The following is a 27908-nucleotide window of genomic DNA, read 5'->3' on the forward strand; positions in this document are numbered from 1 at the left end:
TCTCGAGAGGCACATCAACGTCCATCTGGTGCATTTCCTCGAGAACAACCAACTTTTAGATGCTACCCAGATGGGCTTTAGACCCAGACATGGGACAGAGACCGCCCTGCTGGCAGTCACTGAGGCAACCAGAAAGATCTTGGATCAGGGAGGGTCAGTGGCAGTGATCCTCCTTGATCTAAGCGTGGCATTCGACACGGTCAGCCATGACATCTTGCTGGGACGCCTGTCGAGTGTCGGAATAGTTGGCGGAGCATGGCTATGGTTCAAATCCTTTTTGAGTGATAGGTCTTTCCAAATTTTTGATGGGGACTCGGTATCCTCAAGCAGGCCACTGAAGTGTGGAGTCCCGCAGGGTTCCTCTTTAAGCCTTGCGCTTTTTAACATCTACATGAGACCACTGGCTGAGGTTGTTCGTCCGTTTGGCATCAAGATCATCTATGCGGACGACACCCAGCTAGTGGTCTCCTTGGCGCAGGAGCAGGGCTTGCCATCCCCAGGTGGTCTGGCAATATGCTTAGAGGAGGTAAAGGGATGGATGACTTCCTCTCTCCTTAAGCTGAATGGGGACAAAACGGAGCTGATGTTCCTGGGTCCCACTAACCTTACTTCTGTCAACCCCTTGTGGCCCTCATGTCTTGGTACCCCCCCAATACCCAAGGACAATATAAAAAGCCTTGGGGTTTGGCTAGACAAGACCCTTTCTTTTAACACTCAGGCCACAAAACGTGCGGCTACTTGCTTCGGCCTCCTAAGGATGCTGAAGAAAGTTCTTCCTCTTCTGCCGGTGGAGGAAAAGCAGGTAGCCATTCAGGGTTTGATTCAGTCCCGCTTGGATTCTAACAACGTCCTCTATCTTGGCGTTCCGGAATATACACTGCGCAAGCTCAAGATTGTGCAAAATTGTGCGGCTCGCACCGTGCTCCAGCTGCCGCGCAGGCTGTCAGCCAAACCTGGTCTGCACAGCCTGACAAAGAATCGCCTTTAAGGCGATGTGTATATTCCACCAAGCTTTTTGGGACACGGGACCGGCCATTACTCGGGAACTAGCAACACAGTATCATCCTAGCAGAATCCTTCGTTCTAGCCAGGCATGTAAGGCTATAGTCCCCAGAATAAAAAAGGCAAGAGCTGGCGGCAGGAGGTTTATTTACAACGCCGCCAAGCTGTGGAATTCACTCCCGTTTCAACTCAGGTCCAATACAAACCTTTCCACCTTTCGGAAACAGCTGAAGACTTTTCTGTTTAATGCTCCTTTCTAACTCTTTTTTTCTGCCTTTTAAGCAATTTTACAGCTGGTCGCTAGCGCTTGGACGCCCCAGGGCAGCAACCGCGCTTTATAAGTTGACATTTCATTTCATTTCATTCATTCGTAACAACTGCCATGATGAGCTTTCTCAGCCCAATTCCTTTTTGCTCGGTCTCTGGAGTTCACAGAACAACCCAGAGCAGTCCCTAGAATGCGACTCACTGGTGATGCGCCCTCCTCAGAGGTCAATGTTCTAGATGGAAGCGTGTAGCGCTCTATGCTTTTAGGAATGTTCACCTCTCGGGGAGAGTTGGGTTCCTGCAGCTCAGTAATCTCTCCTGCAAATTCTTAGATAAACCGTTAAACACAAACTCGTCTCTGCTACATACATCCAATCTGTTCTCAAATTTGCTTGGGGCTGTCAAAATGCAAAGAGCTGCAATATATTTGTTTTAAAAAGTTGTGACGTTCAAGCGTGAAGCTTGGTTTATCTCTAAACTGAATTTTGTAGAGGTTCTGTTCCCGCACTATACTCGTCCCATATTCCAAGTGCTTCAACCCTGGTAGGTTATCAACTGCCTATTTGCAGATAATTTCTAAAAACTCTGCTAGTTTCTGCAAGAAATTGAATTATTATTTGTGGTGAAAGAGGAAAAATCCTAACCCCTGTCAGAGTGAATTCTCAACGCCATTAAAAGTAACCTGGAGTCAAACCCTGGTACCTAAGGCACGGAACAGGCAGGCTTAACATAGGACAATATGTAAAATATGTATGCAGAAACCAAAACAGTAAAAGTCAAAATGCAAAACAATAAAAATAAAAAAACGAAATAGAAAAATAATGTAAAATGTAATGAACAAAATAACACTAAAATGACAAAACCCAATAAGCGGAATCTTAGATATGAAATTTAACGCTTCAAGTAGCGATAGTGCCAAGAATCACAAGGTGCCTATGATACTCTATTGTTGCGGAAGACCTAGGCATAAATTGATGGTGACCACGATGGAAGTCAGGTCGGATACACCAACCAGGTTCGTGCTGGTCAAAGATTTTACTTTTTGACTTTAGTCCTTTAAGTCTTGTTCCATAATAGGAGTGCACTTCTATAGCCACCCAGGACCTCAGGGGAAGCACGTAGAGCCTCATATGGGCTCAGTCAAGGACCAACAGCCGGGACCAGTCCAGTCCATGCCACTGGTCAGCTGCAGCAAAGGCCTTTTTAGCGTTCTGTATCCTTGTAGGTTGAACACTTCACAGCACATGGGCACATCTATTGTTAGTGCAGCAGGCACAGTGGCACCAGGGCTGAAGAAGGGGTAAGAGCTCACTGAAGCCTACCCTATGCCCACACAGGAGCAGCAATCATTAGTGAAGCAGGTGCAGGGAAGCTCACCAAGGTGCTATTTCCGTAATCAGATGTAGGATAGATATATAGGCAATCACCGTTGCATGCAAGGCCGTCTGTCTATCAGATCGGATAGACGGCCTTGCATAACCGATGAGACTACACGCAAGTACTTATCAAAGGCAATAATCCTTTCAAGATTGTATCTGACTGGATGCGATGGTGATTACCAGCTTATTGATATTGCATCTCTTAATAAGAATAAGCGACTTGGTGTTCTTCAATAAGACTATTTCAATATGGATCGAAGGCATTAAATCAATCATGAATGTACCAAACTGATGCTACGTTGAATGCCTATGTATCAATACTACATCTGAATATTAGCTAATAGAACGTGGACAGTGGCCCTCTACTTCAGAGGCACTCATCAGTTCTGTGCCCCTTTGAACTCAGTTGGATACCTCTATCTACACTCTCCTGAGACACTGAACTGACCCACTGGGAACTCTTCTCCTCATCTGTGCAGCAGCTAACGTAACTTGTTCATAGATACATCTCAGGTGGCAGACAGTACCGCCATGGCAAACAAAAGTGATCTGGCTCATTACATCCCTCGGATCAGACTTTCGTTCCCAACCCAAGGTAAACTCTGTGAATTAAGACAGCAACCAACAGAGGCCCCTGACAGCTGTCAGCTGGCTAAAACATCAAAGACAAACTGGTACGTGCCAATACATAGGTGAAGAGACCAAAGGTTTCCATACAGACCATGCTAGCACTACCTCACATTAAAGGACACCACCGATGTGGAAATTGCATCTCATGCTTGAGTACCATCGAAGGAGATAAATTTGAATACAGAGGCAAAAGTATCATCCATGAAGAATTCACAAATTACAATAGTACCAATGTAATATATTATGTAATATACCCATGCCTGCTTGCATACGTAGGTAAAACAACTCAGGCAGTAAAAAAAGAGGAGCACTCAACACAGATCAAGAATTAAATGCAAAGTCCAGAATGCACCCATGGTACAACATTGCGAAGAAATAAAGACATGCGACACAAGACATAAAATGGACAGTCCTAAAACATGTAAAAGGATGTTGCACTGATTCCATATTATCGCGCTTCGAAGCAAAAACTATACTACGTCTGGGCACAACCGACAATGGACTCAATAAGAAGAGCGAAATAATGCATTGCATATGAGGAGCCAACTACATAACACACAGCACAATATGCATGTAACATACGAACTGATAGTTTTTCACTAGGTCCTGATGAATCGCCACTGATCCTCCAGACTATGAGGCAACAAACATGTCGACCCCTCAGGAGTAGAGCGCAGTTATCCCGAACTATTAATTCAGAGTCGCCACTCTTCCTTTTAACCAGGTGGGGAGCCAACCTGAATAAAAGTCATTCTTTGGACTACCCAACCTGTTTTAATCACTTTCCATTACATCTCATCGACACTTTTTAGGTCCCTTACCTCCACTGCACCAAACGGCATAGAACAAAAGATCTCTGCCAAAGAGCCCCGCTTTGGGGTCCCGTCAGGTCTTGCAGCGCCGACCCAACGAGGAGCAGGCCCAAATGATGGAGCATGGCACCTAGCTGGCTGGGTGTGTGAGGGCCCTAGTTCCAAAAGGAGGAATTCCCCTCCCGACGATTATTTTAGGACTGCCATGTCTCTTTGTGACAATACACATTGTTGACCTCTCTTTACTTCTCTTGATCCACCTAATCAATCAATCATTCACTTGTAAGCGCACGACATACATAGCAGACGGTAAATATCACGCCCATGGAGCGTGGAAGCGGGGCCTGCTGCGGCCAGGCTCACGCGCCGTGCAGCGGGGCCTTGTTTATGGTTCTCACGGGCTGGATGTGGCAGAACGGCCGGAGTGCGCGAGGCCCAAACAAACACCAGGAATCAGACACCAGGATCACCTGGGATAACAAACCACCCACGGGGACGGGATTATATGAAACTATTTGACTATGGCGATGGCAGGGTCTCTCTTTTGTTATTCATAAATAAAAACAAAAAAAAATTTTTTTAAACATAATAGCCAATAAAAATATTTAAACCTCACACACATGGCTGGGCGCTTTGAGGTCTCCTCCCCTCTCCTTGTTCACCGCTCAGTGGGGGCTGCAGGGCCTGGGGGAGAGGTGGGGCACCGGGGGCTGTGAGAAGGGAGCCGGTGCGTTATTCCCCCTCCGAGTGACGCGCAATCTCACGACGCTGCACGAGCCACCATCGCGCACGAAAAAAACATGGCGTCTAAGACCGCGCGTCTCAGCTGCGCATGTGCGGGGCGAAGACACTACATCCTATCGCCGATTTAGGACCTTGCACGGGGTACAGACTGAACTGCCCTGGACAGAGGGCGCTCAGCCTCACTGCGCCTGCGCAGAGGAGAGACACCAAATTCCCATAGAGAAGCTTTGCACAGAAATACATCTCAGCGCGTGCTCCGCTGCGGGAGCCAGCTGTTGTCTCTCATTCATTTTTGTCCCTGTGCGGCCCCCGTCCCACCTGTCCTGGCCCTGAGCTGTGGCCCCTTCCTGCGCTCCGTGCTGTCGGGGCCGGTGCTGTGAACGAAATAAAGAAAACTTTCTTGCACCGACTCCCGGAGTTACATTGTAGTAACAGCGTGTCTGTCCTCCGCGCATGCGCAGTTGTTCATCCATAGGGCCGTCTTTCACCGGGTCCCGCTGTAGGAGGCAGTGTCTATCTCCAGCGCATGCGCAGTTGTTCATCCATGAGGCCGTCTTTCACCGCGTCCCGCTGTAGGAGGCAGTGTCTATCCCCAGCGCATGCGCAGGTGTCCATGATCAGGCCCTCTCTACCCCGTGCTCATGGTTCAGTCCTGGCCTCGACCCCAGCAGGGCCTACAGCACCCACAGGAAACCCCAGGTGAGGGAATGACATACAAAGATGGGCTTCTTGAAGTGTATTTCTCCGTTTCACTCTACAGTCATACAATGTTGCACAGGCGGGGTGGCGAGCTCTTCCAAGCCACGTTGAGTGGGCACCTTTCAGTACAATGAGGTATTGCCTAACGAGATGTTCATGACATACCCAGTAATTGAAATCCTGGGTGGGGAGGGGTTAGCTGAGAGAAGCAATACTGTGACAGATCTATCCTATGTAGCCTGCTCCGGTTCTTGAGAGGACAGGAGAGTCTCTCCCCTTGCTGAGCTATCCACAGCCACTGCACATTTCCTACACATCTCTGTCAGGCATCCGGTCAACAACCCTACGCCACATCTCCCCCCCCACTACAATGACTGCGGGTGGAGCCCACGCAGGAATATGCAGTGAATGGCGTAGCAAATTTGCCATAAGCAAGTAGGAAATTGGAACCCTTTCGGTCCACAGTTTGGGCGGTGAAGTGCAGCTATAGTGGGGTACAGTGGGGCCCTAAGACTCCGGTGCCACTGCACCTGCTGCACCACCGATAGCTGTTCCTCTGGTTAATATTTAGTACCACCGCCATGATTTTCTAAACTTTGTTTGCAGTACATATATAAATATTATCTTTACATTTCTATGGTATCATAGCACCCTTTGCAATGTAAATGGTCTAGCCCCTTAACAATCACTCAGTGGTTTAATTCATAGTTAATGATGGAACACATCATAACTAGTCTGGGGTATGCGGACGAGCCTGTGAGGGAATGGAGGGAGAATGAGAGGCAGATTGCTGGTGGCAATGAGGCAAACAAGGGGAGGTGGAAGGACTGTCAGACTGCCCAAGAAAGAGGTAATGAGAGAAAGGTCAAATGTGAAATGCATGCAATAATAGAAAAATATTGCATTTATGTAAGGACAGCATCTGTTCTATTAACCAGCATCAGGTAATTTTTCACCCGAGGAGTTCTGTCTATATTTTAAATTTGAAAGTGCTTGTACTCTATCCTAAAGTGTTTTTATTGCAGAACTGAGAAGCACAGGTACTCTCCTTTTCAAATTACTCAGTACCGGACCACTTAAAGCACTGATAAAGCCACAACAAATCGCTAGTTTAAGTGAGCGCATGTGTGCATTGTCAATTTAAATGAATGTGGATACATACTAGCTGTAGCATTGTCTTTTACTTGTGGCAAAAATAAATGTGGCTAAATACAGAACCAATGCCCCAAAAGTAAATATGGATAAATACAGACGGAAATGGCAAAAAAATAAATACCATAAAACCGGGAGCCCTACTTATAAGTGTTTAGCCACGCAACAGTTGATGTGGTTGCACCAAGGATATTGTGCTGCATAACTGAATACTTAGAAGGTCCCAAAAGCGAGACCTATTGGCTATGCCAATGCTTGTTCTTGTAGGCTGTTACCTTTGGTTTGAGGGGAAAGATGTTGTGGTGTGTGACCTTAATGCTGCAGTTTGCATTTCATTACCATCATTTGCTTACCCTGGAGAATCTCCAGGGTGCCGGAGGTTTGCTGTTTCAGAGTTCTTTCCTCAGCTTCTGGGCAGTGTTGCTCTGGGGCGATCTGTGGTCCTGTTTCTCTGCTCTTCTTATAGTAGCTCCTATCAGAGCTTCATCCTCCCGCCAACGATAATAAGATGCCAGGCATCACCCAGCACACAACACAGACTATGTTGAGCTACGTCTATCTGCTCGGCGCAGTTAGAGCGAGGATAAAGTTATCCGGATCTATCAGGCTTGACTGTAACCTAAGGGCTTAAGATGAAATGAAGAACATACCTCCTTCCTGAGTGGCTCCAGTCTGCTGTGTGCAGACCCGATAGCTGGCAGCACCCTGGAGTATGTATTTATAAATCAGAATATGTTGGAAGTAACCTGCAATATAGTGGCAGACAGCACCCAGCCATAGAGTAGGATTTCGCATAGTGTTTTATTTCCTGGCACATTAATGGTGATAGTCTTTTAACTGGCAGAAGAACAACACTAACCATACATTTTCCTGGGTTTGTCTTTAAAATGATGTACACATTAGGAATGGCATTTCGTTCTGCTGGAATAATAACACAAGTTATCTTGCACTCTGCTATGATGTTGCATAGATTGTTGGCTGCAATGCATTCCATGTTTCATTCAAACATTCTTTCTACAGGGCACATACATGATTTGCTGCTGTAGAGAAATAATGCTCCTGTGTACTGTGGCAGACTCAGAAATATTGAAAAACTTCATGATTTCTCTTTCAGCACTTCCTAGTAAAATCTTTCACTTTTTGACTCAATCATTTGGCAGAAACATAACTTACTACCATTAAAATAGTTGTGATGGGGAACATTCATGTGGGGTTAGGACTGGCTCGACCAGAGTGCTTGCTGACTTGGAGGAGTATGGAGTTGACCACCTTGCCTGGTCCGGTGTGGAACCAAGCCAGCGAGGCTTTGCTGCAGGCTCATTTGCCCTGATAGCTGGTCAACAGTTTGAGGAGGAGGAGGTGAAGAGCTGGCTAAGTGTGCCATGAGGCTGGCATTTCAGTACATCCCTGAGAAGAGAGCTTTGAGTCGATGTAGTGTTCCTCTTATACCACGTGCAATTCATCCTCTCCAAAGCCTCAAGAATTCCTGGGTGTGACGGGCAGCTGATTCTGATTGGGTGCTTGATAGTTTTCCAGAAACTCATGTTCTTGATTGTTCATGTTTGTCAGTAGTTAATTAAACACGTCCAGGGGTTTTATCTCTTCAGTTGACACAAGCTGCAATAAAAGTTTCTTTGTCGTTGCAAAAAAATATGAACGGCTGACGAGCCTCTTTCTGTCAAAGAATGGAAGGGCTGGGGAACTGTCAGTCATCTCACTGCTAAGCAGAGCAGTGTCATGCTTCACCCTCACTCAGGCCTCTGATTTTAACTAACATCGCTTAGAACACTGGGACTTTAGAGCCCATCCTTTTAATGAGAAAAACAAAACTACAAGTCCCATAAGCAATAGTGGTGGGAGGTGTCGCACGTGACCTGGGGCATCATCGATTCAGCACATCCAGTTCCATTTTTTAAGTATTTGACATAATATTGAATTTATAACCTTTGTTTTGATGGTCATGAGTCACCAGAATACTAAAAACGTGTTTTTTATTTTCAGGGTCAATTAAGTAATGGTCACCAGCTTGGAAGCTCTGTTCATTCTTCAGTATTTGTCATTGATCTCCACGTGTGGCTGGTTTGGGTCTGCCCCCTGCATCGTTCCCGATAACTCGCACAGGTAAGGAGCTTGTAGCAGCAACATGATAACCCCATTGTCGTCAGTAAGAAGTGCGCTCCGAGGCAGGTATCCGATCATTTTTGTGAAACAAACAAGCGCCAATATCTTCTATGTACATTTTTTAAATAAAACACAATCAAATCACAGTATACTGTTCCGGAGGTTCAGTCCCAGAGTCATTATCTGTAACTGAACGCAGACACCCTAGGAAGCATGTGCTTTTAAGGCAAGTTGCGTTCACTCACCTGATGGTGACATGCTTCATCATTGGGCTATACTCCTCACCAGGCAGACGCTACAATGCCTGGCGGGCACCACCAGAGGGCACTTTGTTGGCGATCCTTTATTAAGTACGCCGGATGAGTATAGTAGGACAGAGGATGTTGTCATAACATGTGAGATTGGTGAAAGTGTGAATATAAGATCAACTATCGACCAGTTGCCGCAATATAGTTAATGTGATCTTCCTGGTCCATGTTGAGATTAAAAACAGTGACAGAGAAATTGAGCAACTAATGGCCCCTATCACTGTGTGAAAGTGTCGATCACCTATGGACCTGCTGGTAAGCTGGGGTCTATACTTCAGGTTAACTTTTTTCATGCATTGTGTAGTCATGGAGCAATCTGTTGGCATTTCATCAGGACCAAATATGGGAAAATGGGTAAATGTGACCTAATCTTCTCCACAGCGAGGGGAAGTCTGTAATTCAAAGCCCTGCACGGGTCATAGGTGATAAGGTGCCTATTAACATCTTACTACCACAGGTGAGCGCTGCCTAACAGAGTGCACTAGATACGGTAACCCTTCTAAAATTCAAGACATACTGACTTATCCAATAGCGAGGACGCCGCATCAGAGGGCATCTGGTTTGAAAAGCACATGCTTCCTAGGGTGTTCAGTTAGACATAATGTCTGTGGGACTGAACCTCCAGAACAGTATACTGTGAGTTGATTTATATGAAGAATGTGTATACTGGACTGTCATGTTCCTCAGCATCTCCTGTGCTATGTAAAATAAAACACAACACACCGGGAGGCCAACACATCTATCATACATTTAATGCAAAAATAGCAAAAGGCCAAGCAAACAAGTGATAATTGTCTTTGCAATGGACGAGAGCATCCACCCTAAAGCAAGTTGAAGTATATAATGCTAATGCTACACAATGCATTTTTATACACTTTTCTCCTAATACAAATCAATGAAACATGAACACGTGATAGAAACAGTTACTGAAACAACACTAATGAGTAGGAGGCAGGATCTTCTCTCGAGAGGAATGTGAGGAGTCTGTGAGGTGCAGAATCCTTGAGGTGCAGATAAAAGATACACAATCTGCAGAATTCACTGTTTCTGGAAATAACACTTTTGTTTGTCAATATTCAATTTACTACAGCATGCAGGAAAGTGTGCAGATGGACTTCACTAAATAAAATGGTTCTGAGCCCTAATAGAATTGTGTAACTTTGCAGGCATATTAAGGCGAACAGTCACATCAAATTATTATAAGAATATTGTAATTTGGTGATGTAATATATCAATGCAAGTTGTGACAGTGATGTGTAAACAATTATCGGTATTAAAGAAACCAGTATGTCCAGTTATGCTTTCTCTATTCCTTCTTCCTAGAGGCCACCACTGCTGCTAGCCAGCTGTATTCAGCAGTGCCACCTGTGACCTATAATCCTGCATTTAATCAATACCAAAGGTTGTCAATGCTTCGAGCCAACTCCGGTCACTGGTGCCACTCGCACCCCCACCATCCTTGGGCCTGTTATTCTTTTAGCCAGCTCCAGTCAGTAGTAGCCCCATGGGCCTGTATGTAAGCCTACTAGCCAGCTCCTGTTTGTACTGGCCCCTGGGACCTGTTATCATTCTAGCCAACTTGAGTCATTAGTAGCACCTTGGGACTAGTGATCATACTAACCAGCATCAGGCAGTATTGGCTCCCTGAGACCTATTATCCTGCTAAGTAACTCCAGTCAGTAGTGACCCCTGTACCTTAAATCCTACAAATATTCAAAACCAGAGGTCAACTCTACTGCCAACCAGTTCCAGTCAATATTGACATGCATTGTTAGCCTGCTTGTCATGAATAGCAGAGGCTAGCGTTGTTGCTAACCAGCTTCAGTCAGTATTGGCTCCCTGAGACCTATTATCCTGCTAAGTAACTCCAGTCAGTAGTGACCCCTGTACCTTAAATCCTGCTAATATTCAAAACCAGAGGTCAACTCTACTGTCAACCAGTTCCAGTCAATATTGACATGTATTGTTACCCTGCTTGTAATGAATACCAGAGGCCAGCATTGTTGCAAGCCAGCTCCAGTCACCAGTGGCCCGTCACATATTATCCTCAATAGGATCAATGCCCAAGGCCTGTGCAGCCGCTAAACTGCCCCAGTCAGTAGTGACCTCCCAGACCTGTTATTCTGCATATAATCAGCAAGGCTTCGGCCCTAAATACACTCACCCCCACATCCTTACCATATAATAGCAGTGTAATTTATTTACTTACATCATACGGTAGGTACCGCACTACATCACACAATCCCAAAAACAAAGAAAATAAAAAATCCCCTAACCATTCAGCACTCCACCTTATCAAAAATGGCTAAATCACACCAAGCACTATAGCTTGCCACATCACATGACACACTCAGCCACAACATGACAAGATACCACGGCAGGGATTTGGGGCCATTAATCCTATGTTCGAGGCATGTGTGCTGTAGATGCACATGCTTTGCATACTCCTGCCATCTTGTCTTGGGTCCGCATGTTTGCAAGTTGTTTTTCTTTGAAGAAGTCTTTCCAGTCATGAGGTAAGGTGATGACTCCTTTCGGTGATAGTGCACATGGGCATTGACTCCATTGTTAGATTGTTTTTTACCCCCAACGGGTTTGGATGTGTATTGCTGCGCTCCGAAACCATTTCTTTGGGTTCCCCTCGGTGCGCAGTCCACTCTACCCTTGACAGTATTGTTTCAGTAGGCATTTCTTTGTTCTCCGCATTTCAGATTGAGCGACAAACTCTCCATTATCGATAGAAAACCTTGTGGGCAACCGTTGGGCTACGTAGGGCCAGCCTTCTAAAAATGGAACGGGCTCCATTTCATTTCTTTCCTTGGTACCACGCCAAGTACCCTTGAACTGACCTACATCAAGTTTGTGATTTATGCCTCTCTCCGGAGCACAAGGAGGAAGACTGCGACGCCTGTAAGTTGTTTCGGTCCAAGAGGACTCTACCCGATCATCAGGCTCGATGATGAGAGAGGCAGAGCCAAAGCATTCAACACACTCTGGATATCTTTGCAGAACAATCTGACCTAGAAGAGATAGAAGCGTCCTCCGTTGAAGAAGAGGCCCTCTCGATTCCAGAGTCCGATTCCGAGCTCAAAATCTATCTGGAGTCCCAAGATGTGCCTTTTGGACATGGTGCCGTGAGTACCGAAGACCCCTTGCTCCCTAAATCCTCTTCTAAAACACATAAGGCTACAGCACTACCTCTGCCTTCTGGCCAAAGTCGGCACAGAGACAATATTTCCAACGTCACGTCCCTCGGCTCGGTACCAAAACAAACCGTCAAGCCTTCCAGCTCCGGATCGAGTCAGAAGAAATTACCTTCGGATCCGAAATCATCAGGCTCCAGGACAAATCTGGTTTGGAGCCGAAACCCTCCGCTTCGAAACACCATCTCGCTTCTGAGCTGAAACATTCTAAAGACTAGCCGAAATCCGAGGACAATGTTCTCGAGCCTCCAGAACCAATTTTAGACGTTCTTAAGGCCAAATTGGATCCCAAACAAAAGAACATTTTAATTAATCCTGATACTGGACATAAATCCAGCGAACCACAAGCATCCTGGAGAGGACACTTCTGATAAGATTCCCTTAAAGAAGAAGGACATGGCTACTAGCCATGTTTATCCTGCCCCACAACCCTCCCCACCGCCACCTTCTTCTCCACAGGTAATAATTGAAGAGCCCTTATGTTAGAAGGCGACCTCAGGGGAGCCAGGAAGTGTACCCGGGCACCCTAGGATCTACCCTCAAAGTATCGTAGCCGAGCACTGGCGAGAGACTCCTCAGGAGGAAGAGCCTTGAATCTAGGATCGTACACGCTGCACAAGCACCACACGACAAAGAGGCACCACACTGTAGATGCTTAAGAACAGATCTTTATCAAAAATATCGGAGGATCTTTATGATCAGGCAGGTTGTAATATATGCAAGGGAGCACGAGGGCTCAAGAGTCTTGGTAGGGAAAAGGGTAGCGGGACAGTCTTTGTAGATCAGGGTCACCTGCAGGTGCGTATCCGGCGCACAGCTCACAATCCTCGAGCCGGGGGATACGGTACGGTCTTTGGGGTCCAGCCGGACCGAGAGTATCGTAGGAGCCGCGAGTCACTCAGCAGGGCTCAAGCCAAAAGGGTCGGAGTTCTTACGAGTTCAGGGGAGCCGCGAGTCACTCAGCAGGGCTCAGGTGTTCCAAGGTTGCAAGGGAGCCGCAAGTCACTCAGCAGGGCTCAAGCACGATGTCGGCGGTCTTACGATCTTTAAGGAGCCGCGAGTCACTCAGCAGGGCTCAGGTGTTCCAGGGTTGCAAGAGAGCCGCGAGTCACTCAGCAGGGTTCAGAGGTGTCGGCAGAAGTCCTTCTCTACCTGGGGAGCCGTGACCACGTCAGCAGGGCTCTCGTCGTTCCAGAGTCGAATCTGCCAGATAGGCCCAGAGCACCCCTGGTTATAGTCCACCTCCGCTTTGATGTCCGGAGTCTGTCCAGCAGGGGTCGTGACACCTGGGGGTTGCTGGTTGGGGTTCCCTGCCATGTCGTCCTTTGATCCTTTCAGGACCGGTTCGGAAGGAGTCCCAGACACACAGCAGTCGTGGAGCCAGGCATCAGGGAGGCCGGAGGGGCGATCGAAACCCATCTCCCAGGGGGAGGTCGAAGGTGTGAGAGATACTGCTCCTCCCTCTCTCACTCGATGGAGCGCGTTGTTTTCTAGACTGGGTGGCGCCGCTAGGCCGGGGTCGGGCTGGGGCTGGGCGGCCATCTTAGGTGCTCGAGAGTGGGCACACGGGCCTTGTGGTGCTGGGGAAAATGGAGGGCACGGACGGGGATGTCCGGGTTTGTGTATGCGTGTGCCCTAAAGGGAAGGGTCGGCTAGGCCGTGTAATTCGGGGTGTGAGGGATGTGCACGAATCAGGGTTTGTGCTGGGGTCTGGAGGGCCACGCTAGGCGGCCGGGTCTAACACGCGTCCCCCCCCAGCTGAAAGCCGGAGAGAACTACCCATCCTCTTGGGGGTTCTCTTCGCTGAGGCGGAAAAACCTAGAGAGGCCGTCAGCGTTGGCGTGGTCTGTACCTGGGCGATGTTCCACGGTGAAATCCATCCCCTGGAGGGAGATTGACCATCGCAGTACTTGGGACAGTACTGCTCCAATCCCGTGCTCGGAGGCATCGGTCTGTACCACGAACTCCTGGGAGTAGTCGGGGGCTTGGAGCACTGGGGCGGTGCACATGGCCCTTTTCAGGGTGTCGAATGCCTGTTGGCAGGTGGGGGTCCATTGTGCACGCTTGGGGTGCTTTTTGGAGGTGAGTTCGGTGAGGGAGCCTACAAAGCTGCCGTACCCTCGGATAAATCTCCGGTAGTAGCCGGTGAGGCCCAGGAAGGCTCGGACCTCGGTTTGTGTGGTTGGTGGTTCCCAGGCTAAGATGGCGTTGATCTTAGACTGCAGAGGGGCGACCTGCCCGCTTCCGACCTGGTGCCCCAGGTAGACCACCGAACCTTGCCCAATTTGACATTTACTCGCTTTCACTGTGAGGCCTGCCTGGCGCAGAGCCATCAACACCTTCCGGAGGTGCTGGAGGTGCTCACTCCATTCGGTACTGAAAACCGCGATATCGTCCAGATATGCGGCGCTGAACTCTTCCAGCCTGGCCAGGACTCTATTCACCAGTCGCCGGAAAGTGGTTGGGGCATTTTTCATACCGAAGGGCATTACGCGAAAGCGATAGTGCCCATCCGGGGTGGAGAAGGCGGACCGCTCCTTGGCTCCCTCTGTGAGCGCAATTTGCCAGTATCCGCAGGTCAAATCAAATGTGCTAAGGAAACGAGTAGCCCCGAGACGGTCAATTAGCTCGTCTGCTCGGGGAATGGGGTGAGCGTCCGCTCGGGTGACTTCATTGAGGCCCCGGTAGTCCACGCAGAATCGCAGTTCTGGGGCTACACCGGGGGCGGCTGCTTTCGGGACCAGCACCACGGGGCTGGCCCAGGGGCTGTCTGAGGGTTCGATCACCCCCAAGGTCAACATCTTCGAGACCTCGGCCTGGATGCAGGACCGGACTCGATCAGGGACTCGGTAGGCTCTGTGCTTCACCGGCGGGCTGTCTCTGGTGTCCACATCGTGGACACACCAGTCGGTGACGTTGGGGACAAGAGAGAATAAATCAGAGAACTGCCCCAGGAGCTGGCGGCAGTCCTCGCGCTGTTGGGGCGTGAGGGATGGAGAGAGGTTCACTCCTTCCACTGAGCCATCCTTCTCCTTGGTACACAGGAGGTTAGGGAGAGGATCGGACTCCTCTTCCACCCCGTCGTCTGTGGCCAACAAAAAGCTCAACTCCGTCCGCACGAAGTGAGGCTTGAGGCGGTTCACATGCAGGACCCGAAGGGGGTCTCGTGGGGATTGGACGTCCACCAAGTATGTGACCTGGCTCTTTCTTTGGATGATTTTGAAGGGACCTGTCCACTTGTCCTGGAGGGCGCACGGTTTTACTGGGGCCATGACCCATACCTGCTGGCCCGGCTGGAACTCGACCAGAGTGGCATTCTGGTCGTACCAGCGCTTCATCTCTTCCTGGCTCGCCTCCAGGTTGGCTTTGGCCAGCTCTCGGAACTTCCTCGTTTGGTTCCGGAGGGCCAGGATGTAGCGGAACACATCTTGGGGGGGTCTCCGGGCGCCGTCTCCCAGCCTTCCTTGACCAGGCTGAGGGGCCCCCGGACGGGATGACCGTACAACAACTCGAACGGGCTGAACCCCAAGGACTTCTGGGGAACCTCCAGGTAGGCAAACAAGAGGCAGGGGAGCAAGACGTCCCACTTACGCCGGAGGGGCTCTTCGAGTCCCGCGATCATCCCCTTCAGGGTCCGGTTAAACCGTTCGACTAGGCCATTTCCTTGGGGGTGATACGGTGTGGTAAATTTATAAGAAACTCCACACTGTTGCCACAGAGATGTCATGTATCTTGAGATGAAGTTCGTCCCGCGATCGCTCACGACTTCGCGGGGAAAACCTACCTGGGAAAAGATTCCCATCAACGCCCGGCCCACCACGGGGGTCGTGACGGTGCGTAGGGATATGGCCTCAGGGTATCGGGTGGCATGGTCCACCAGGACGAGGATGAATCGGTGACCTTGCGAGGTCGGGGGATCCAGGGGTCCCACAATGTCGATCCCGACCCGTTCGAAAGGAGTACTGACAACCGGAAAGGGTTGGAGGGGAGCCTTGCGCTTACCTCCACTTTTCCCACTATCCTGGCACGTGGGGCAGGACTTGCAGTGGGCCTCTACATTGCTCTTCATTTTGGGCCAGAAAAAATGGGTCACTAGGCGACTGTACGTTTTGTCTTGGCCCAAGTGACCTGCGAGGGGGACATCATGGGCCAAGCCCAGGAGGAAGTCGCGGAAGCGTAGGGGTACCACCAGCACCCGGGCTGATCCTAGTTCCACGGACTTCTGCTCGCTGTATAGGAGGTCATTCTCCCAGTATAGTCGATGGGTTCCAGATTGGTCGCCCGTGGCTTGGGCCTCTGCTTGCTGCCGGGGTCCGACCAGGGAAGGACAGGTAGCCTGTTCACGGCAGAACTCCTCTCGGGAGGGGCCCCCCTCGTGGCGCCACTGGGCAGATCGCCTAACTCGGTGACCTATGCGGGGTCAGAAGGTAGGGGTTCGTCGGTGGGGACAGATTCTCCTCGTGGGGAGACGTCTGGGACCTCGACGGGGTCGATCCTGTTCTCTTCGGGTGGAGAGTCCTCGACTTCCCCGGGAGGGGGTAGTGGGCCGGTCATCGATCGGGTGGTGGCGCACACCCACTCGGGGAGACCCATCATCCCTAGGTGGGTCCGGCACTCGACGTGCTGCCAGGGGGAACTCTCCAAGTCATTCCCCAGGAGGCAGTCAACCGGCTGGGCGGTTCGCACTGCTACCTTCAATTTGCCCACTACTCCTTCCCACTCGAAGGGTACCAGGGCCACTCGACATAGGCTCTCAACATTATCTGCGGAAATCACCGGGCAAAAGACATGGGGAAGGATCGGATCCTCCCGGACTAAATGGCTGAGGACACTTGTGATACTCGCCCCGGTGTCGCGAATGGCTTCGGCCTGCTGGCCATTGATCGTGACAAGCTGCCTGTACTTTTTCGTGTTGGGGGGTAGGGGGTTCCCAGGGACCATCTCTCTATCTCCTAGGGACACTAAGGCCATGGCGACGGGCTCCTGCTCCCATTCTTCGATTTCCTCGATCTCCTCCCCTAGGGCGACATTGGCCATCTGTCGGGCTGGGGGCGCTGCAGCGGGGACGCGCGGGGCCATGGGGCACTCGGGGCACTGGCGTAATGGCCAGGCTTCTGGCAGCGAAAACAGGTAATGGTCACCAGGTGCCCTCGTCTAACCTGGGGACAGGATACAGCTGGCGGGGGTGCCGGGAAGTTCGGGGGTTGGCTCTTGGGCGGATTCTCGCTGTCCTCCTTGGTTTCCTCCCCCTCTCTGGCGCTGGGGACCCTGACTAGAGCGGGAGTGTTCTCCTATGGGGCCCCGGGAGACCCGGGTATTCACCCAGCGATCTGCCTCGACAGCCAGCTTCCTCGGATCCGTGAGCTTGCTGTCGAGCAGGTGCTGGCGTAGTTCTACAAAACAGTTCGTAGCCAGGTGTTCCCACAACATGAGGTCGGTTAGTTCTTCCAGGGTGGTTACCTTGCTGCCCTTGATCCACCCATCAAATGCACGGCTGAAAAAGTTTACGTATTCCACCCAGGTGGTGCCGAGAATCTTTGTGCTGTCCCGGAACCGCTGGCGGTACATTTCTGGGGTGAGGCCGTACCTTGTGAGGAGGGCCTCCTTCATGTGGCTGTAAGAGGTTTGCATGGAGGATGGCAGGTCGAGCAGGGTGTCCCTACCCTCACTCAGAAATCTGCCCCACAACCCGGCCCCCCAATCCTTCTGCGGGACTCGGTTGGAGGTCATGGCGACCTTGTAGGCCTTGAACCATTGCTGGATATCATCGTTTTTGTAGTATTCTTTGACGACATCCTTGGGGATGTGGACCTTCCGTTCCACCGGGGGGGCGGCCTCTCCGGATCGCGGGGGTCGGGACTCTTCTCTCCGGGCCTTGAGTTCAAGTTCCTTCAAGCTCCGTTCGTGCTCCAGTTGGAGTCTCCGTCCTTCATGCTCCCGTTGGAGCTTCTTCTCCTCGAGTTCTCCTTGAACCCGTAACTGCTCTACGGCTAGCTTCTTTTCAGCTAGTTTGAGTTTGCCTTCGATTTTTAATCTTGCCAGTTCCATTTCGTGATGGCGACTTCTTTCTCGATCTGCCAGTTCTTCTGGGGATAGGCCCCCGTCTGGTACGAAGCTCCGTACCGGGGTGCTGCTGCTCTCTCTTTGTGGGAGTTCGGCTTCGTCGTGCAGCCCCGTCGCTCCTCCTGTGCGGGGTGCTCCGGAGTCCACCCAAGCCTTTAGCGCCTTTTGCATGTCTTCTTTAGTCTTGAGACCGGTGGTAGCGATTTTTAATTCTTTGCAGAATTCTTTCAGTTCTTTGTGTGTGTACTCTTCCAATTTTTCTACCTGGAATACAGTACGCGCATCGGTTTCTGTGAGGCTCATGGTGGTTTCTTCTGTCGTCTCTGTCGGTAGTGTGTCAGCCGTTATGGTACGATCTCTAGATTATGGGTTGTAATCCTTTCGCTGCCACCAATGTTAGAAGGTGACCTCAGGGGAACCAGGAAGTGTACCCGGTCACCCTAGGATCCACCCTCAAATGTATCCTAGCCGAGTACTGGCGAGAGACTCCTCAGGAGGAAGAGCCTTGAATTTAGGATCGTACACGCTGCACAAGCACCACACGACAAAGAGACACCACACTGTAGATTCTTAAGAACAGATCTTTATCAAAAATATCGGAGGATCTTTATGATCAGGCAGGTTGTAATATATACAAGGGAGCACGAGGGCTCAAGAGTCTTGGTAGGGAAAAGGATAGCGGGACAGTCTTTGTAGATCAGGGTCACCTGCAGGTGCGTATCCGGCGCACAGCTCACAATCCTCGAGCCGGGGGATACGGTACGGTCTTTGGGGTCCAGCCGGACCGAGAGTATCGTAGGAGCCGCGAGTCACTCAGCAGGGCTCAAGCCAAAAGGGTCGGAGTTCTTACGAGTTCAGGGGAGCCGCGAGTCACTCAGCAGGGCTCAGGTGTTCCAAGGTTGCAAGGGAGCCGCGAGTCACTCAGCAGGGCTCAAGCACGATGTCGGAGGTCTTACGATCTTTAAGGAGCCGCGAGTCACTCAGCAGGGCTCAGGTGTTCCAGGGTTGCAAGGGAGCCGCGAGTCACTCAGCAGGGCTCAGAGGTGTCGGCAGAAGTCCTTCTCTACCAGGGGAGCCGCAACCACGTCAGCAGGGCTCTCGTCGTTCCAGAGTCGAATCTGCCAGATAGGCCCAGAGCACCCCTGGTTATAGTCCACCTCCGCTTTGATGTCCGGAGTCTGTCCAGCAGGGGTCTTGATACCTGGGGGTTGCTGGTTGGGGTTTCCTGCCATGTCGTCCTTTGATCCTTTCAGGACCGGTTCGGGAGGAGTCCCAGAAACACAGCAGGCGTGGAGCCAGCCCGCAGGGAGGCCGGAGGGGCGATCGAAACCCATCTACCAGGGGGAGGTCGAAGGTGTGAGAGATACTGCTCCTCCCTCTCTCACTCGATGGAGCGCGTTGTTTTCTAGACTGGGTGGCGCCGCTAGGCCGGGGTCGCGCTGGGGCTGGGCGGCCATCTTAGGTGCTTGAGAGTGGGCACACGGGCCTCGTGGTGGTGGGGAAAATGGAGGGCACGGACGGGGATGTCCGGGTTCGTGTATACGTGTGCCCTAAAGGGAAGGGTCGGCTAGGCCGTGTAACTCGGGGTGTGAGGGATGTGCACGGATCAGGGTTTGTGCTGGGGTCTGGATGGCCACGCTAGGCGGCCGGGTCACTTACACTTAACACCTAAGGGATCTCCACATCCAGATGTGGACAAGGTGGTGATGATACTCATTTGCCTGCACACCCATGGAATGATTACACCATTGACCTCCAGTAGACAATGAGCCAGACCTTTACCCAGCAAAGCCATCACCACCAGATGAGCAGAGTATCATGGGAGTACCATTACATAAAGAAACATTAGAGGAGGACTTTCTATTTGAAACACTTGAGTCTACGCACAGGTCAAGTCAAACACTCCCTATGCTTGAAGGCATGATGAGGCATGCAGATGATATCTTTAACCCCTCCCACGCTGGTGACGGAACCGCTCCGTCACTCCCCTCAGGTGGGCTGTGCTGGTGACGGAGCGCTTCCGTCACGGCCCGCTCGCCGTGCCTGCGCGGCGCAGATTTCGTGCCTGCGCAGCGCGTTCTATTGAGCGGGCGGGGCCGTGACAGAACCGTTCCGTCACAAGCGCAGCCCACCCGAGGGCCGTGACGGAGCGGTTCCGTCAGCAGCGTCGGACTGCCGCGCGGCCCCCCCGCCCTCTATCGCTGCGGCGGAATAGCCGCTGCAGCGAAAGGGTTAAAGACCCTGTTAGAGCAGGTATTATAACTCCAAGGTTAGATAAAAAATATCAACCCTCACCATCAGATCCTGTGTTTATTAAGGGACAATTATCGCTTGACTCTCTACAACGCTCGCAAAAGAGCTAACCCCCAAACCTGTGGGGATCCACCTCCCCCAGATAAAGAATCCAAACTTACAGATGCCTCGGGGAAATGAGTAGCTGTTCAAGCCTCTAACCATTGACGCATCGCAAACATACAAGGCCTACTAGCTAGGTACGACAGGGCTCACTTGGATGAGATGGAGCAACTGCTCCAATATCTCGGGCGATCAATACCAGCATTCTCCTCAGAAGGCGTGCATGGCTTAGGATCTCAGCTAGGGAGATCAATTCCAGCATTCTCCTTAGAAGGCGAGCATGGCTTAGGGTCTCAGCTCGGGAGATCAATACCAGAATTCTCCTTAGAAGGCGTGCATGGCTTAGGGTCTCAGCTCGGGAGATCAATACCAGCATTCTCCTCAGAAGGCGTGCATGACTTATGATCTCAGCTAGGGAGATCAATTCCAGCATTCTCCTCAGAAGGCGTGCATGGCTTAGGATCTCAGCTCGGGAGATCAATTCCAGCATTCTCCTTAGAAGGCGTGCATGGCTTAGGGTCTCATCTCGGGAGATCAATACCAGCATTCTCCTTAGAAGGCGTGCATGGCTTAGGGTCTCAGCTCGGGAGATCAATACCAGCATTCTCCTCAGAAGGCGTGCATGGCTTAGGGTCCCAGCTCGGGAGATCAATACCAGCATTCTCCTCAGAAGACGTGCAAGGCTTAGGATCTCAGCTCGGGAGATCAATACCAGCATTCTCCTTAGAAGGCGTGCATGGCTTAGGATCTCAGCTTGGGAGATCAATACCAGCATTCTCCTTAGAAGGCGTGCATGGCTTAGGATCTCAGCTTGGGAGATCAATACCAGCATTCTCCTCAGAAGGCGTGCATGGCTTAGGATCTCAGCTCGGGAGATCAATACCAGCATTCTCCTCAGAAGACGTGCAAAGCTTAGGATCTCAGCTCAGGCGATCAATATCAGCATTCTCCTTAGAAGGCGTGCATGGCTTAGGATCTCAGCTTGGGAGATCAATACCAGCATTCTCCTCAGAAGGCGTGCACGGCTTAGGATCTCAGCTAGGGAGATCAATTCCAGCATTCTCCTTAGAAGGCGTGCAAGGCTTAGGATCTCAGCTCAGGCGATCAATACCAGCATTCTCCTTAGAAGGCGTGCATGGCTTAGGATCTCAGCTCGGGAGATCAATACCAGCATTCTCCTCAGAAGGCGTGCATGGCTTAGGATCTCAGCTCGGGAGATTAATACCAGCATTCTCCTCAGAAGGCGTGCATGGCTTAGAATCTCAGCTCGGGAGATCAATGCCAGCATTCTCCTTAGAATGCGTGCATTGCTTAGGATGTCAGCTAGGGAGATCAATACCAGCATTCTCCTCAGAAGGTGTGCATGGCTTAGGATCTCAGCTCGGGAGATCAATTACAGCATTCTCCTTAGAAGGCTTGCATGGCTTAGGATCTCAGCTCGGGAGATCAATACCAGCATTCTCCTTAGAAGGCGTGCATGGCTTAGGATCTCAGCTTGGGAGATCAATACCAGCATTCTCATTAGAAGGCGTGCATGGATTAGGATCTCAGCTAGGGAGATCAATTCCAGCATTCTCCTCAGAAGGCGTGCATGGCTTAGGGTCTCAGCTCAGGAGATCAATACCAGCATTCTCCTTGGAAGGCGTGCATGGCTTAGGATCTCAGCTTGGGAGATCAATACCAGCATTCTCCTCAGAAGGCGTGCATGGCTTAGGATCTCAGCTCGGGAGATCAATACCAGCATTCTCCTCAGAAGACGTGCAAGGCTTAGGATCTCAGCTCGGGAGATCAATACCAGCATTCTCCTTTAAAGGCGTGCATGGCTTAGGATCTCAGCTTGGGAGATCAATACCAGCATTCTCCTTAGAAGGCGTGCATGGCTTAGGATCTCAGCTTGGGAGATCAATACCAGCATTCTCCTCAGAAGGCGTGCATGGCTTAGGATCTCAGCTCGGGAGATCAATACCAGCATTCTCCTCAGAAGACGTGCAAGGCTTAGGATCTCAGCTCAGGCGATCAATACCAGCATTCTCCTTAGAAGGCGTGCATGGCTTAGGATCTCAGCTTGGGAGATCAATACCAGCATTCTCCTCAGAAGGCGTGCATGGCTTAGGATCTCAGCTCGGGAGATCAATTCCAGCATTCTCCTTAGAAGGCGTGCAAGGCTTAGGATCTCAGCTCAGGCGATCAATACCAGCATTCTCCTTAGAAGGCGTGCATGGCTTAGGATCTCAGCTCGGGAGATCAATACCAGCATTCTCCTCAGAAGGCGTGCATGGCTTAGGATCTCAGCTCGGGAGATTAATACCAGCATTCTCCTTAGAAGGCGTGCATGGCTTAGGGTCTCAGCTAAGGAGATCAATACCAGCATTCTCCTCAGAAGGTGTGCATGGCTTAGGATCTCAGCTCGGGAGATCAATTCCAGCATTCTTCTCAGAAGGCGTGCATGGCTTAGGATCTCAGATAGGGAAATCAATTCCAGCATTCTCCTCAGAAGGCGTGCATGGCTTAGGATCTCAGCTCGGGAGATCAATACCAGCATTCTCCTTAGAAGGCGTGCATGGCTTAGGGTCTCAGCTCGGGAGATCAATACCAGCATTCTCATCAGAAGGCGTGTATGGCTTAGGTTCTCAGCTCTGGAGATCAATACCAGCATTCTCATCAGAAGGCGTGTATGGCTTAGGTTCTCAGCTCTGGAGATCAATACCAGCATTCTCATCAGAAGGCGTGTATGGCTTAGGTTCTCAGCTCGGGAGATCAATACCAGCATTCTCCTTAGAAGGCGTGCATGGCTTAGGATCTCAGCTCGGGAGATCAATACCAGCATTCTCATCAGAAGGCGTGCATGGCTTAGGATCTCAGCTCGGGAGATCAATACCAGCATTCTCCTCAGAAGGCGTGCATGGCTTAGGATCTCTGCTCGGGAGATCATTACCAACATTCTCCTCAGAAGGCGTGCATGGCTTAGGGTCTCAGCTCGGGAGATCAATTCCAGCATTCTCCTCCGAAGGCGTGCATGGCTTAGGGTCTCAGCTAGGGAGGTCAATACCAGCATTCTCCTCCCAAGGCGTGCATGGCTTAGGGTCTCAGCTCGGGAGATCAATACCAGCATTCTCCTTAGAAGGCGTGCATGGCTTAGGATCTCAGCTCAGGAGATCAATACCAGCATTCTCCTTAGAAGGCGTGCATGGCTTAGGGTCTCAGCTCGGGAGATCAATACCAGCATTCTCCTCAGAAGGCGTGCATGGCTTAGGATCTCAGCTAGGGAGATCAATTCCAGCATTCTCCTTAGAAGGCGTGCATGGTTTAGGATCTCAGCTCGGGAGATCAAGTCCAGCATTCTCCTCAGAAGGCGTGCATGGCTTAGGGTCTCAGCACGGGAGATCAATACCAGCATTCTCCTTAGAAGGCGTGCATGGCTTAGGATCTCAGCTCAGGAGATCAATACCAGCATTCTCCTCAGAAGGCGTGCATGGCTTAGGATCTCAGCTCAGGAGATCAATACCAGCATTCTCCTCAGAAGGCGTGCATGGCTTAGGGTCTCAGCTCAGGAGATCAATACCAGCATTCTCCTTAGAAGGCGTGCATGGCTTAGGGTCTCAGCTCAGGAGATCAATACCAGCATTCTCCTTAGAAGGCGTGCATGGCTTAGGATCTCGGCTCGGGAGATCAATACCAGCATTCTCATTAGAAGGCGTGCATGGCTTAGGATCTCAGCTCGGGAGATCAATACCAGCATTCTCCTCAGAAGGCGTGCATGGCTTAGGATCTCAGCTCGGGAGATCAATACCAGCATTCTCCTCAGAATGCATGCATGCCTTAGGATCTCAGCTCGGGAGATCAATACCAGCATTCTCCTCAGAATGCATGCATGCCTTAGGATCTCAGCTCGGGAGATCAATACCAGCATTCTCCTCAGAAGGCGTGCATGGCTTAGGATCTCAGCTCGGGAGATCAATACCAGCATTCTCCTTAGAAGGCGTGCAAGGCTTAGGATCTCAGCTCAGGCGATCAATACCAGCATTCTCCTTAGAAGGCGTGCATGGCTTAGGATCTCAGCTCGGGAGATCAATACCAGCATTCTCCTCAGAAGGCGTGCATGGCTTAGGATCTCAGCTCGGGAGATCAATACCAGCATTCTCCTCAGAAGGCGTGCATGGCTTAGGATCTCAGCTCGGGAGATTAATACCAGCATTCTCCTTAGAAGGCGTGCATGGCTTAGGGTCTCAGCTAAGGAGATCAATACCAGCATTCTCCTCAGAAGGTGTGCATGGCTTAGGATCTCAGCTCGGGAGATCAATTCCAGCATTCTTCTCAGAAGGCGTGCATGGCTTAGGATCTCAGATAGGGAAATCAATTCCAGCATTCTCCTCAGAAGGCGTGCATGGCTTAGGATCTCAGCTCGGGAGATCAATACCAGCATTCTCCTTAGAAGGCTTGTATGGCTTAGGATCTCAGCTCGGGAGATCAATACCAGCATTCTCCTTAGAAGGCGTGCATGGCTTAGGGTCTCAGCTCGGGAGATCAATACCAGCATTCTCCTTAGAAGGCGTGCATGGCTTAGGATCTCAGCTAGGGAGATCAATACCAGCATTCTCCTCAGAAGGCGTGCATGGCTTAGGGTCTCAGCACGGGAGATCAATACCAGCATTCTCCTTAGAAGGCGTGCATGGCTTAGGGTCTCAGCTCGGGAGATCAATTCCAGCATTCTCCTCAGAAGGCGTGCATGGCTTAGGGTCTCAGCACGGGAGATCAATACCAGCATTCTCCTTAGAAGGCGTGCATGGCTTAGGGTCTCAGCTCAGGAGATCAATACCAGCATTCTCCTTAGAAGGCGTGCATGGCTTAGGGTCTCAGCTCAGGAGATCAATACCAGCATTCTCCTTAGAATGCGTGCATGGCTTAGGATCTCGGCTCGGGAGATCAATACCAGCATTCTCATTAGAAGGCGTGCATGGCTTAGGATCTCAGCTCGGGAGATCAATACCAGCATTCTCCTCCGAAGGCGTGCAGGGCTTAGGATCTCAGCTCGGGAGATCAATACCAGCATTCTCCTCAGAATGCATGCATGCCTTAGGATCTCAGCTCGGGAGATCAATACCAGCATTCTCCTCAGAAGGCGTGCATGGCTTAGGATCTCAGCTAGGGAGATCAATACCAGCATTCTCCTCAGAATGCATGCATGCCTTAGGATCTCAGCTCGGGAGATCAATACCAGCATTCTCCTCAGAAGGCGTGCATGGCTTAGGATCTCAGCTAGGGAGATCAATACCAGCATTCTCCTCAGAATGCATGCATGCCTTAGGATCTCAGCTCGGGAGATCAATACCAGCATTCTCCTCAGATGGCATGCATGGCTTAGGATCTCAGCTCAGGAGATCAATACCAGCATTCTGCACAGAAGGCGTGCATGGCTTAGGATCTCAGCACGGGAGATCAATACGAGCATTCTCCTCAGAAGGAGTGCATGGCTTAGGGTCTCAGCTCAGGAGATCAATACCAGCATTCTCCTCAGAAGCCGTGCATGGCTTAGGATCTCAGCTAGGGAGATCAATACCAGCATTCTCCTCAGAAGGTGTGCATGGCTTAGGATCTCAGCTCGGGAGATCAATACCAGCATTCTCATTAGAAGGCGTGCATGGCTTAGGATCTCAGCTCGGTAGATCAATACCAGCATTCTCCTCATAAGGCGTGCAAGGCTTAGGATCTCAGCTCGAGAGATCAATACCAGCATTCTCCTTAGAAGGCATGCAAGGCTTAGGATCTCAGCTAGGGAGATCAATACCAGCATTCTCCTTAGAAGGCGTGCATGGCTTAGGATCTCAGCTAGGGAGATCAATACCAGCATTCTCCTTAGAAGGCGTGCATGGCTTAGGATCTCAGCTTGGGAGATCAATACCAGCATTCTCCTTAGAAGGCGTGCATGGCTTAGGATCTCAGCTTGGGAGATCAATACCAGCATTCTCCTCAGAAGGCGTGCATGGCTTAGGATCTCAGCTCGGGAGATCAATACCAGCATTCTCCTCAGAAGACGTGCAAGGCTTAGGATCTCAGCTCAGGCGATCAATACCAGCATTCTCCTTAGAAGGCGTGCATGGCTTAGGATCTCAGCTTGGGAGATCAATACCAGCATTCTCCTCAGAAGGCGTGCATGGCTTAGGATCTCAGCTAGGGAGATCAATTCCAGCATTCTCCTCAGAAGGCGTGCATGGCTTAGGGTCTCCGCTAGGGAGATCAATACCAGCATTCCCCTTAGAAGGCATGCATAGCTTAGGATCTCAGCTCGGGAGATCAATACCAGCATTCTCATCAGAAGGCATGCATGGCTTAGGATCTCAGCTAGGGAGATCAATTCCAGCATTCTCCTTAGAAGGCGTGCATGGCTTAGGATCTCAGGGTTTAAGCCTGAGGTTCAACAATCCATTGTGAACACTCCCTTTGACAAAGAACACCTGTTTGGTCCTGTAGTTGACCAAGCCTTAGAAAAGAAGGAAAAGGACACTGAAGTAGCAAAATCCATTGGACCACGCCAGTCCCCATCCAATAGAGGCTCCTTTCAACGCTCGTTTTACATAGCTGGGTCCAAAACAACATCCTCAGACTCAAATGCTTCCTCTTACAAAGGTAACATCCAATCCTTTTCCTCAAGAGGTTTCTACAGAGGAGGATATAGAGGAAACAATTCCAAGCCCTCAGCGTCCCCACCGACCTCAGAAACTACCGACCCATCTCCCTCCTCCCCTTCGTGACCAAAGTCACAGAGAAGATCGTCCATGCCTAGCTAACAAAATTCATCGAAGAAAACTCCATCTCGACCTCTCCCAATCCAGATTCCCAAGCAACTACAGCACCGAGATCGCTCTCCTCACTGCCATAGACAACATCCACACCCTGCTCGACCAAGGGCACACTGCTGCTCTGATCCTACTCGATCTCTCTGCGGCATTCAACACCGTCTCCCAAAGTCTTCATGCATCTTCTGGCAATGATGGCATCCTGCATTTCAATCGTACCTCATGCAAGGCTTCCCATGTGTACTCTGCAACAATGTCTAGCGAGTCAGTGGAATCAATCACAGGGGGCCAGATGTACAACGTGATTTTGCATACGCAAATGGGTTTGCGAACCCGCTTGCACATGCAAAATCACTGTTGGCCATATACAATTCCAAAA

The 27908-nt window shown here is 50.5% G+C and overlaps 2 protein-coding genes across 4 annotated transcripts in view; one reads left to right on the forward strand and one right to left on the reverse strand.

Moving 5' to 3' along the window:
• LOC144805432 (uncharacterized) overlaps positions 1–4867 on the reverse strand; it is a 48974-nt gene extending 44107 nt beyond the window's left edge. For 2 of the 3 annotated variants that reach the window (XM_078671988.1, XM_078671987.1), the window contains exon 1: positions 4711–4867. The gene's annotated coding sequence lies outside the window, so the exon portion shown is untranslated. Of the gene's footprint in view, positions 1–4706 lie in introns of all 3 variants that reach the window. The other variant, XM_078671989.1, reaches the window with a different exon arrangement.
• A 574-nt stretch (positions 4868–5441) lies between these two features.
• LOC144805401 (uncharacterized) overlaps positions 5442–27908 on the forward strand; it is a 51764-nt gene continuing 29297 nt past the window's right edge. The window contains exons 1-2 of the mRNA XM_078671963.1: positions 5442–5533; positions 8687–8806. The gene's annotated coding sequence lies outside the window, so the exon portion shown is untranslated. The remainder of the gene's footprint in view (positions 5534–8686; positions 8807–27908) is intronic.

The sequence above is a fragment of the Lissotriton helveticus genome (genome assembly GCF_964261635.1).
Source record: "Lissotriton helveticus chromosome 1_1 unlocalized genomic scaffold, aLisHel1.1 SUPER_1_unloc_1, whole genome shotgun sequence".
Lineage (NCBI taxonomy): Eukaryota > Metazoa > Chordata > Amphibia > Caudata > Salamandridae > Lissotriton > Lissotriton helveticus.